The 13,194-nt window shown below is 34.1% G+C and overlaps 1 long non-coding RNA gene across 6 annotated transcripts in view; it reads left to right on the top strand.

The window, feature by feature from the left end:
• The window catches only part of LOC127472009 (uncharacterized), a 26,862-nt gene extending 13,668 nt beyond the window's left edge, over positions 1-13,194 (top strand). For 2 of the 6 annotated variants that reach the window (XR_007904838.1, XR_007904840.1), the window contains exons 2-3: positions 1,725-9,580; positions 10,801-13,193. This is a non-coding gene — a long non-coding RNA (uncharacterized LOC127472009). Of the gene's footprint in view, positions 1-1,724; positions 9,581-10,800 lie in introns of those variants that run through there. The other 4 variants (XR_007904839.1, XR_007904842.1, XR_007904843.1 and 1 more) reach the window with 4 other exon arrangements.

Genomic DNA, 13,194 nt, shown 5'->3' with positions numbered 1-13,194 from the left:
GTACATGGACATTATAGAGAAAACTGCAGACTTAAAGATTAATGAACTTACCATACCATGGCTAAACCAGGATCAGTTTGATCCCCACCTAGAATAAATAATAAAAAAGTGGAGGCTGCAAAAAAAAAAAAAGAGAGAGAGCTCAGAATAAATTAGTAAATTTATACTATAGAGTGGCACCAAGCTTTTTTTAGAAAATAGGAAGACTCTTTTAATAAAAGTAACAAGGCACATTGAAACAGGGGTAAGATACTCTGGTTTGATTTTGTTATGCATATTTTATTTCTCTAGGTTTATAACTAAAATTATTAAAACGCTGCTCATATAATAAACTCAAACAAATAGAATAACAGTCACAGATTATATAGATAGCTATATAGAAGTGCATTTGTCAATAACTAAAGTGAACTTTTTAACAAGTTAACAAAAGTGGGAAGTAGGATACTCAGTTTATTTGTGATATTTCTTCCTATTTTACAATACTCAAAATACTTCTAAAGAAACAGAAATGCTGACAAGATTTTCAGAAATCACTATCAGACAATTCTGATATGCATACCCCCTGATGGTGGCATTCTGAAGGAAAAAACTCATTAACAAAATTTGAATATACTTGGAAAAAAAATTGAAAACATAAATACACTTACAAATATTTAGTGCTGGCAAGTTCTAGAAAGTTATCTGTGTGCGCTTAATGGCAAAATGGATTTATGAGAATTCTTTTCAAAGCTTTAGGGTCTACAACTCAATAAAATTAAAACCAGTTACATGTGAACTGTTGCAACTGTTTCACATGCTTAGAGTTTATTGATTTTTTATTTTGGCACAGTATATCAGGGATATAAAACTAAAGATGGTTTGAATACAAACTTATGGAACGTTAGACTTTGATTTTATAAACTCATAAAATGTGTTCAGATTTACAGATCTTTTTTCGATTTCAAAAATTCCCTACTACCAATCAAATAAATATTTGAAAAAATGTTATTATTTTTTTTTACTTATTTTAAAGAGCAGTACCTAAACCACACTGAAAACCAACCAAATTGTAATCTCTCATGGTAATGAAAGATTATTCCTTCTGCTACCATGACGTAAGGTTTTAGTTATGCTTTGGAATTAGACTTGCTAAAAAAATTCCAAGCTTTGAAATTTTTTTGACTATTTTTAGTGGGGAAAACAGGTAGTTCTATGCACATATGAAATGTATTCACTGCTAAAAAGAGAAATGCTATTTGACATTGGTCTGAAAACATTAATTACTTTAATTATTTCCATTAATTCAACTATTTAAAATTCTTTCTTCTTCCAAACAATCATGACACAACTTTCAGTCACAAGCAGCTTGAAATAAAGGGAGGAACATTCTTTACCTATTTCACATCTTTTCCACTGCCTGTAGAGTTAATATTCTGGTTTTGGTTCACAGTTAATTCTAATAAAAAAACCAAGAACTTGGGAAACACACAGATGGCCACACACTATAAATGATATGGTTGTCTTACGTGGGCGGTATGTAAAACATTGCTTCTTCACTCCCTTATATCAAGCCTGAAATCAGAAGGCACTTGGTGCTGATATGCCTTTTGCATTTTCTATTTTTAATTTATGTAAAAATTTTATTACTTTCAAAAATAAGTCTTCTCAATTAGGAAAACTTTTATGTAACATAATCTCTCCAAAATCTAAAATGTTTTCATTAATGATAGCTTTATTCTCTCCAGAGGAAAACTATGCACAGGAAGGATACAAGAAAAGGAGCAAATCTAAGAAGAAAAAGAAATGTTCAAGTATGACTGAAGTGGTTTAGAATACTACCCAGGCCCACTGTTGGAAACACTTCAGAAAGAGGCAGCTCTGGAAGCTGGTCACCTGAAGACAGTGAGAAAACGGATGTGAGAAAGGAAGGACCTGATCATCCATCAGATGGAATCCAGACGTGACAATTAGAGTTAATGAACCACGACCCATGAAGCTGCCTCAGCACCTTTTTACAACCCCACTTCATGGCCTTAATAAAACTACCAGGGCTTATTTTACAGAGCACATCTGCTCTAAATTCTCAAAGGAGAAACTTTGCATTCAGAAGTTATGTTTGGTTTCTTCACCACTTTTCAGTCATGTATAAAGAATATTTAACAGCTGTGTATTTAATTTTCTATCTGTTCAGTCAACAGAACATGGGAAGATAATGGTTTTTTGTATAATAAGACTGCATTGTTATAATAGTTATTTAGCTTACATTAACATAATAAGCTGCTGAGGATGACTGAAAAGTACCAGGCAAAATTTTTTTTTTTATTTCTCAGTGTAATGGCATCTATATGCAAGTATTGCCTTTGATTTCAGATATTTAGAAATAGTGTGCTCTACAAAAATCAAGTTGATTTGCTGCTTTTCAAATATGCCTTGGTACTGAAGTCTTCAATTTCTTCACAGAGCAGGTATGGCTAAGTAATACCTCTTCCTCCCCTAAGTCGAGAAGATCTGCTGAACTTCTAAGCCTGAGGTTGAAACTGGTCTTTCTTGCCTTACAGACAAAGGATTTCTGCAGTTATCCAGTTTTTGGATCCTACCCATTTCCTTAGGTCTCGACTAGCAATTCCATACCATGCTTCTTCTGTCCAGAAGCAAAAAGAAGCCAAGGGGAAGGACAAAGTAGCTCATAGATTAATTGTTAGAAGACTCCCTTTTGCATAGTAGGAGATGACTGGAAGAGCTCTGGGATGGACTTTAAGGTATAATATATACAGGGAAGAAGTAATTTTGTTCTTCACCACAGTAACATGAGTGAAAATATGACAAAATTGACTCTGTTGTATCACAAAGCTTCAGATGGCAGTTGTTGAGAAGCCCAATTATGATGTATTGCTTTCAGATTGTCAGTGTTTTTCAGGAAAGTAAAGAGAATACCTTCTTTTGATATTAACCACTAACTTAAAAATTAATCAATCTGCATATTAATCCACGACTGAATCAATGCTAGAGTCATTCGTCAGAAGGATAGTAGATTTTGTCATGACATTATTGGTCAGCCAAGTCTGATATGTATACAGTGCTAGCACAAAAATTATTTTCCCAAAACAAATCAATTCCCTATGAAAACTGATATCTAAATTACCATTGCTTTTTGGTAATGGTAGACAATTCCAGGAACACTTGTTCAGTTTGGCCCTTGTCAAAGCCTCCTACAGTAAAATATATAATTCTTCTCTTTTTATAATAAGCAGAAAATATCAATACATTCAGGAGACAATCTGCTTTGTTTGTAGGAACTCAGTGGGAGCCTGTGCCTCATATAGACTTTGCCACTGAGTTCCTGCAGCTTGGTTCAGAAACCTGCAAAGGCAAGATAGTAAGTGCAGAGCAAGGGCTCGGGAGTGATGTCTCATGGCCAGCCGCATTCCAATTCCCTCTTCTTAGTGAGTTAAAAAGTGATTGGTCACATCCTGCTTCTGGGGAAGAAAAAGACCCTCAGTAGCCAGTACCTGTTTAACTCTGAACTGAAAGAAAACCACCATTCAGAAGAGTCCAGTTTGGTCTTGCACATGGAAATGTCTGTGGTGCAGGACTTCACTGGGAGCTGTTGCCTTTCAAGGGAAGTGGCTCACAGAGCTTTGTATTAAAAATTTTTTTTCTATACTTTAAATAACAGAATAAATAATAAACCACTTAATTTTATTCTAGCAAAGTTTTCTCAAATAAAATTAAAAAAAAGTCTTACATTGTTTTAAATGGCTTGGTAATAAAAATCCCTGAAACTGTTACTCTTAGTATCAATAGTTACATACTATCGATAAGACAAGTTCAGGTTTATCTTCTTTCCTTGTTTGTTTACTTTTTGTTTTAACCTTCCTAGAGCTCATTAAATGTATTGAAATCACAGTCAAACTAGCGAAAAAATAATATGTGAAGCTTAAAAACTAGCAAAATTTAAAAATTATTGAAATAGTGTTTGCTACAAATACCTTCTGCCTTGCTTAAACATCAAATTATTTTTGCAAATTTGTGTTCAGAGAACATATACAACATAGTAAATAAACCACCCACAGACTGAATGATGCTTTAAATGCCCACTACTTTAATAATTTCCTTCAAGCCAATTCTACTTCAGTAACTAAAGAACATATAACATAACAGAAGAAATAATTGGTTTTAACTTCAAGCGTCATATAAAAACATTTAATGGAAGATCTCTATGTAAACAAAGCTTTCTATGAGAAAATGCTCTACTAGACATTTGTGGTTTCACGAGCTGTTTACAAGTCATTCTATTCTAACACTTTTTATTTAAAAGTAACAGGAAATTGTATTTCATCATAAACTTTGTTTCTTTGGGGCTTAATTAATTTAATTATTTTTTAAATTATTGTTTTGATGACATTTAATATACAAAGCAGTCATTTTGATTGAAAAGAAAACACTGTTCCTAATCCAATATTCTTGTCCAAAATAACTCATGTTTATAGTGAGACACAGCAAGGAAAAAAAATATTAGGTGTTGACTCAAAGATATGAGAGCATTTAACTCAGAATTGTGGCTTGGAAGAGCCAGATCAGGCATGAACATTCAATCCTTCTTGGCAGTTACAGTCCAAGTTTTTGTATACATTCTAACCAAAACTAAAGTGAACTTTCCAGTTTCTTAATTAATAGAAGATATACAGAACCAACCTCCCAGCGCAGTACGTATATTGAAAAATGCCATGTGTACTAATTAAATTACAGTATTAAAAAAAATAAGACATCTATGTGTACCTTCTCAATCTATATTTTCAGCAGCTTACGTCCTACTTTCCTTGCTGAGATGTTTTTGAACTTTGTCTTGAAGGCTCTCTTAAGACAAAAAACTAACAATAAATACTAGAAAGAAATGTCTGTCCGCTTGAGGAGATCCTCTGAACAGATCACCATACACTTTCTTAGTTAAGAATCTGATTGCAAAACTGTTTAAGCTGAACTATGTAGAAACTACTGCGAAATAAGAATATCCACAAAGGAGCTGTATTACTTTAAAAATGTTCCATAGTAAATCAACTTAGCATTCTTGTACAGGCAAAGACTGAGTCTTTCCCAGACATGTTGGCAGATACCACTATACAGAGATAAAATCACTTCTTACGTTATTGCCCAGTCACAACAAACCTAATTTTAATGATTTGTAGGTATAAACACTGGAACATTGAAGGTATCATAGAATCCTCACCTAATTACTTACCTAACTATTAAGAAACAGGAAGCAGCTATGCACACACAGCTAAAGAGGCAGAAGGCCTTTTACTAGGACCATACAGTTACACACTACTGGACTAAAATTCTGTGTTGTCTTCTGTTATTATGCACAATTCAAAGATATTTTTCTCATTATGCTCTATTACGTTCTGTAAGAGAGCAACACCTTGACCTACCACCTTGAACAGCTGTACACTTTCCTGCAGGTAATTTCAGCCCCTCATGAGTATCCTCCTTCTCCTACTGTATTAATACCATTAGTTCTGCGACATATGGTAAAGTTTTCCAGCTGTAGAGGACCCAAGTAAAGATCCTGGCATGAGACATGACTTTCAAATGATGTAAATCCAGTTTTGTTGAAATCAGGAAGATTTTTACAGTTGAATTCAATTAGGGAACAACTTAGACTTACTAGCCCGTTCCTACTCATGTCACGCGTTAGGGAAGAGAACCTGCAATTTTGGAAGTGACTTGTTCGGCTTAATGGCCACATCCTCAGGACCGAAGTCAATTAATTTTTTATTAAAAATTCCCATAAGAGTGATTTCCCCATAAGGGAAGTAACCGTTTCCAATACATACCATAGACATGAAGTAAATATTTTCTTGTTCTGAGATTTAGCGGTTATTACTCCTTAGTTCTACTCATGAAGTGTACTATTTCTGCACTGACTGACAGGAATAGTTCCTTCTGGCTGTTGTCCTCCTTATTAAGCTTTATTAGGTTATTAACAGTAAGAAGGAGAAAAGAAACAGTACTGTTAGTTGAGAAAGTTAATTTTAGAAAGCAATGGAAAGTACCTTACCAAAAAGGTGGATCTAAGCCATGAGCTTTAATGAGGTAATAAAAAACACTAAGAAAGAAAAATAAAAAAAGTTGTGTGAGCAATTATTTTACATGAAATTGTGTAAAGAATTAATCATACCAGGTTATCATTGCAGCCATATAGAACTTTTATATAGTAGATTAACAGTTGAAATCCATATAAGATTATTATTTATATGTACACCTGAATATATGTTTTACTATAATAGAAAGTATTTCATAGAGCTTCCAAAAAATCTTGCAGCTATAGACTTCCATTTCATTTTGAATGGAAATATTTTTATATTTTCAGGCAACATGTATAGATTTTGATTATTGGTACTGAGTCATTTAGTAATATTTCATTTTTAGTTTCATAATTTATTTGCACCACAGTGAAATATGCAACCTAGTTCAAAGTTAATGATACGTAAAGTATTAACCCTGACAGCTGAATAGGGTCTTTAAATTCAAAAAAAGAAAGGAATGAGTAAAGAAAGAGAGGACAGAGGCACTGACAGGCATAACCATGATTCTTAGGAAAACATACTTAAAGAAGGTACATCACAGCATTTCTATGCAACCAAGCTCTTACAGTCTAAGGGACAGCTACACTAGCTGCTCTACACTAACTTTAACTGCACTTATGCACTAAAAGAAGGGGAAATTTTACATCTTTAGCTTAACTCACTTTCAAAGAAGACTAAAAATAGTGGTCTTGGTTTAATATAAGATTTAAAGGTAATACCTTTTGCATGCTATTTTCTTGCACCAGATAATTCTTAGTCAGCCATCTCCATCTTTTTCCATTACAGACTACTGGTAACTGTCCTCTCTTTCACTTGGAAGTGGTTCAGAAGTCTGGCCCACAAGTACTAACATACCCATGTCATACGAATTGACACTTGACCAAGTCTCAAATTCATCTTAGTATTTTCTGAATAATTAGCAAACAAGGAAAATAAACAGGAAGATCCTGTTTGGAAACACCTTACTTTGAAGGACTGACAAAAGCCACCTCACTATAGCCTTTGCAACCAAATGACATTTTCTATGACTGGCAGAACGGAGCAGTACATAGTATTTATAGGGGATCCCTTTGATCCCAAGAGTATCATTTACCTGTGTTACGGGTCATTTAATTATTTGTCTTCTCAGTCAATATCCTTTGATGTAACAAATTTCAGGATGCCAGTCTTCTGATATATGGCAAAGTAATTAATTCCAGCAATAATATCTTCAAAGATGATGTTGCGATTCAACACAGAAGAAAAAAGCCACAAAAGAAGAAAGAGGCTAGACACAAATAGTATATCTCTCTAATTCAGCTAAGAACCAAACTTTGTATGTTAGTCTGAGTGAGTTATTTGGAAGATTTAGATACACCATATAGCCTTTTTCTTTGTTTCATATGATACATGTAAATCTTGTATTTATTAAAAGGTAATTAACAGATGTAAATTCATGGGACTATATGTTTACATGTTTTAAAAAAAAAGGTTACATTAAAGTGCTAAATATAGGATTCACTTTTTTTTTTGAAATTAAAGAATTCAGGATGTAGTCTCATTCCCTTCCTAATAACACACAAAGTACAGTGATATTGAAGCCATGCAGCACACATATGGGTCTTTATTTCTAACTTTACAACTTGTGCAATTTTTTAAGGTTGTTCAAGTCAGACCAAAAATGAGTTCTGTGTAAAAAAAAAAAAAGAAAAACATACACTGTTGCTGGGGTTTTCTTATCCCATTCTATAATGTACCTAGGCTTCTGGTTATTTTCTACATTTCTTTGAGCATCACTCTTGAGCTGCCATGGACTATAAGGGAGTATGCCCACTTTCATCATTAAATCCCAAGAACCAGGCTGACTGCCAAAAGACAAAGTTCTAACTCAGAAGATTGAAGTCATGTCTGTGTAAGCTAGTAGTAAAGCCCCAGGGGAGAAGACTTGCAGAGCAAAACTGTTGGTGCCAAGAATGCAACATCCACAATACGTGTGTTTCAGGTGGGTTACTCAGGCTACTTGATATCATCTTATGTGGACTGAATGTTGATTAGCAGTTGGACTTCATCTTGTACTCACCTTTAATTCATAACTAATGCAAAAAGAATCCACTTCACAGTTTCTGATACTGCTTCATGACATGAAGTCAAGCACAATAATTGGAAATGAGTGGGAGATTCATTTTAAAAGTGCACTGCTGATATAAATCCCAAATTGAGCAAGCGGCTGGACAGGGTATGATTTCATGAATGAACATACCAGTGTAGCAGAACAAAAACTTGAAGTTTAATATTCTTACCTGCTTTGTCATAATTCAGGCAAAGTAGTCAGCCCTAAAATTTGACATTTTACTCTGCTTCACATATTCTGACTCTAAAGAGCTGAATTAAAATTAGGCCTGGAAGCAGTCATGCTGGAAGCTTAAAACTCTATTTGCATATTCCATTTGGGCTACTATTGTGGATTTAGACTTTAAGATTACTCTTTTATGTATATTTCCTATTTTTTTAATCTACCTATTACTTTCTTCACAGAAGTTTTCTGCAAAGACACAATTTATAAGATTAAAAGGTGCGATCTTTTCAACTGATTGAAACAGATGAATTTGAAAAGTATGTAAAATCTGACATTTTTTTCTGGATGGCAGGGTTTGTTGATAAGAAATTTTCTTCATTACTACCCATGTTTGCTCATTTCTATAATGGGATGATGACTGTAGTAAAGGTCATATTGGTTCAATACAGCATCACAAAAAAGTATAGAAAGTTTTGAACTATACATCAAAGAAATGTCCTTATGAATGTAATAATTTTATCTTTGTTTCATTAGATATGCCATTAATTATCTGTTAACATGGAAACTGCATAAAATGTTAGCCATTTATACTTGGATGCAAGTCCAAAATAACACTTGAAATTATAATTAATGAAAACTTAGCTCTTCAGCTGTTAGCTGTATGACCCATTGTCTTTTTTCTGAAGTAAAAGATTATATGGAGAGAAACATTATGGCTGGAGAACACTACAAAGCTTCGGAAGAGCTGCACAGCCATGACTGAGAGAGGACTAAAGATTTTCTTATAGAGGTGGAAGATTTTCTCCAAAAACCCTGGGAAAACAGGAAAATAATGGATAAGTACTACACAGTCCTCATGTGGCTTCTGCCAGCCCTTCATATCAGTGCCTGTCAAAGCTTCATCTACAAGCTGATTTAACATGTAGTCACTCAGAATGGTTGCTTTCATATCAAACCTCCTTATCTACCTGCTCTGGTTGTGATAGATGGAAGAGGTCATGGCCTTGGGAGGAATTATTTGCAGATCTTCCCTCTCTCTTTTTCAGTTAGTTTTTTATTTGAAAGGGAATCTGAGTGGTGTTATTTACAGCCCTGTTAAGGGAGATTAGCAGAACAGAAGGACAATGATACAGATATAAATTCTATGGTGTTATTGCTCCAGGCCAGAAGAGATGAAAGGACAGCGCTAAGGGCACAGCATTTTGGTGTCTGCTTTCAAGTTATGGCCAGGAACCTGAAGGTAACAAAAACATATCTACAAAAGTATTAAAGGGTCATGATATGGATAGATGCTTTTGGGTATCCAGTAATCTCCTCCTCTTCCTTTTTCTTCCTCTTCTTCCTTTTCCTTCCTACTCTTTTTTCCTCCTCCTCTTCTTTCTTCTTCCTCTTCCTTCCAATCAACAAGAATGTATTTTGTTTAACATTTACTACACTTTTCACTACTTAAAGGGCTGATATATGGGGTTTTTTTCTGTGTTATATATTTAATATAAAATATATAATTTGCCAAAATGATACTACATATCATTTTATTATCCTTTAATTCTTGAAAATTTATTATTTTAGAACCTGTAAGTAAAAAGTGTGTAATTTTTTTGCCAATCATTTATTGTGTGCAATATTTATCATTTCAAGACTTAGTTTTTCTGCTTAAACACAGTATTTGAAACAAAGCTTTTTCTACAGCAAATATTCTATCTTTCTATGTTACATATTTACCATCGTAGAACACCTAGCACCTCTTAAAATTACCCATTACCACTTGTTTCAGAATGTTGCTATTGACATTCTAATGAGCTGAATCAATTATGCATGCACATGCTGAAATTCCTTTTCAGACCTTAAGGCTGCAGTCAGATGCATTTGTAGTCATAGATTTCATAGCTAACTATCTCAAACCCACTCATAGCATCTATGAGTACCAATAAATCACTAACTTCCTGGAATTCTCAGAAAAAGATTTCCCTATTTTAACAGCATCTTTTTCTTTCTTTAAAAATCCAGACTGATAGTAAAAGTAAATTAGTTTATGTATTTTTGCATTAAAAAATAATAAATTGTAGAGCTGTTATAACTACAGTATTTATTAAGATGCTTCAGTGTTATAAATGACATCTAATTAATTATTTAGAAGAAAATTTGTTGAAACTTAAGTAACTAGCTTTCAGTCAGCATTTATTTGATTTAAACTCACTTTAGAGTTTGAACACTTTTTAGTTGTAAATTTAAATGCAAAAAGTCAAAGGTGACTTTAATTTAAAATGAAAACTCCAAAAGTTTGCTCTTCCTGAATATTCTTTAAACTCCCCTTCTACTTGACAGATATAACAGTGCTTATCTTTGAATGATAACATGTGATCTTAAAGAATGAACACCAAATGAAGTACAAATATCTGCATAGCCACAAGCCCAAAATTGACACTAACTTGGAGATTTGGTTTTACTTCTCATTTTAAGGCCCCGAAGCTGAGTTACTGGAGATGGCATAAGCTGCTTTCACTGTAGTTGCTGTGGCCTTGGTACATTTGAACTGGTTACAGAAAATGGTAAGAAAACAAGGGCATGACCAGAAGATGGGGTCTGGAAGAAGGATGAGAGTTAGAGACACAAAATGAGGAAAGCAGAGGAGGGATAACAATAAAAGAGAAATATAAAAAGAATTATGGGATTAGGGAAGGAAGAAGAACCACAAAGAGAAAGTAGAAAAGCAAGGAAGGAAGAAATAGATTTTGAACAAAATGTGTTTTACTCCACTGTATTCCTTTAATCAATAGTTACTCCTAATCTTATACTAAAAGAAGGCATTATATTGGAGTTATTTAATTGTGTAGTACAAGAACTACCTCTCTCCATTATGTCACTTAAATTACTTAGATATTTAAAACTTTTTTTTCTTTCCAACTTGCCTCTTAATCTTTATCTCTAGATTCTCAGACTTCCCTTTTAAAAAGTCTTCAGTGAAAGATTTTGTACTACCACCCTTGGCTGAACACTTGCTCTTAAATAGATGTAACAGAAAAATGTTATGTTCATTTGGTTTGCTTCTCATAAGTTTCAGCATGGTATAACATTTCCTTGACAGTGCTTGCAAAAAGCACAACTGGCAAGCAAAAGAGCTTCCCTTTTTTTCACATGAACACAACCAAGCTCAGCAAGCTCAAGAACACACAGTCAGCAACATTGAAAAATATGGAAGAAGAATTTCAAGCAGAAGAACAATTCACTATAAAAAGAAAGGGAAACTTATAAAGAAAAGGATACGATAAGAGTAATTGATGCATACATTCTGCATGCTGAGGAAAACATGGTGTAGACATCAGCATCAACTGCTGCTCATTCATAGCACAGAAGTTCAGTGCTTGCAGAAAGTAAAACATCCCCTCATTCTTTAGTGCTCATCAAATTATCTACATTTCTTTTTTTTAAAATATTTTTCCCCTTCTTTTGGTAAAAACTTGCTTATTGTGTGGTTTAGCTACCTCCTTTTATCAAGGTGTCACTTTCTTTATCTTTTGCATTCATGTCATCTCTTTTTACACTTATCTTCTTCCTCCCAGATTTGTTCTACAGACTTTGTGAGGACATAAAAAGTGCAGTGGGAATATGAATGGCAATTCTCAATTATTTTCTTACATTGTGTTTTTATCAGTGCCCTGTCACATTGAAAGAAGTTGTCTACGCCTCCTGTTGTGATTAATTTATATTTGTGTGTTGTTTGCTCTTACAGTATTTGTTTTTGTTCAGGTGGATATCTAAAAAGCAGTACTATTTCAGGGAGGTAGCTTTTGGTGTTTTGGTGACAGGTGACCTAAAGCTGCTCTGTATTTGCTTAGCTGAATTGGCTGTAGATAAGAGTTATACTGAACAGTCTCCCCTTTCCTTAAAAAGGGGTTAAGGCTCATGCAATCTGTGATATGTCTTTTCAAATTTAGGCTCCTCTCTCACTGTTTCTCTTCACAGAATCCTATTCCCTTACTTCAAAGCATAACTAGGAGAGTGACCACCTGAAATGTGCATAGACCTTAACAAGTCTTCCCCAAGAGCCTGTATCACATACTTGACAAGTTCATACAATACTTCCTTAACTTTGCCACTGAAGGGAACTAGCACTGGACAAAACCTTGCAAAGGAAGACAGACCACTAGATGAAGATTCAGGCTGAAAGTCCTCATAAAGGAAAGCTGTTAAGCAAGTGCCTAAACTGATCTCTCTTCAGCAATCCACCCTTGAACGTATACAATAAAAGCCTTATTGAGCAAGGACGGCTCACTGAAAGGAGGCCTGAGAGCAAACCATAGCTCCACTTGAACTGGACACTTCACAAGTGACAATGACAAAACTGTACTTCTATAACTGAAACTGTGGTAGTTTCCAGGATTCTTAGATTTTCAGTAGTTACCTTTTGTTGGTTGAAATTGTTTTCCCATCTTTAGACTCTTTTTGAAGCATCCATCTGCTACTGTCCTTTTGTCCTACTATGTTGAACATCAGAAAAACCAAAAAAATCTGAAACCAACAAACACAATCAACCTAAAAAGTTCAGAATATTGCAAAACAGAGAAAATTAATTATATTTTAAAAAAGTTAATGTAACAGCAGTTACCAAAAACTGATGTTATATAGATTGCCTACACTGACAAAATTAAGTTCAGCGCCAGAGCGATTCAACGCTCACTGAGGTACTTCTGAAAATGTATACATTTTACCTTCAGCCAAGTTCTACTTCTCTTTCCTAAGAACAGAAGGTTATTTTAAATTACTTCCATTTCCAAACATTCAGTTCAAACGGTCATTGATTTGGGAACCTAATGAGTCTTTAAGTGCTGCTTTTAAGACATCAAACCAAATCTT

Source organism: Manacus candei, unplaced genomic scaffold, assembly GCF_025592945.1.
Source record: "Manacus candei isolate 608988 ecotype Guabito, Panama unplaced genomic scaffold, ASM2559294v1 h1tg000028l, whole genome shotgun sequence".
NCBI classification, from domain to species: Eukaryota; Metazoa; Chordata; class Aves; order Passeriformes; family Pipridae; genus Manacus; species Manacus candei.
Note: the sequence above shows the minus strand (reverse complement) of the source record. Positions and strands in the feature narration are given on the sequence as shown.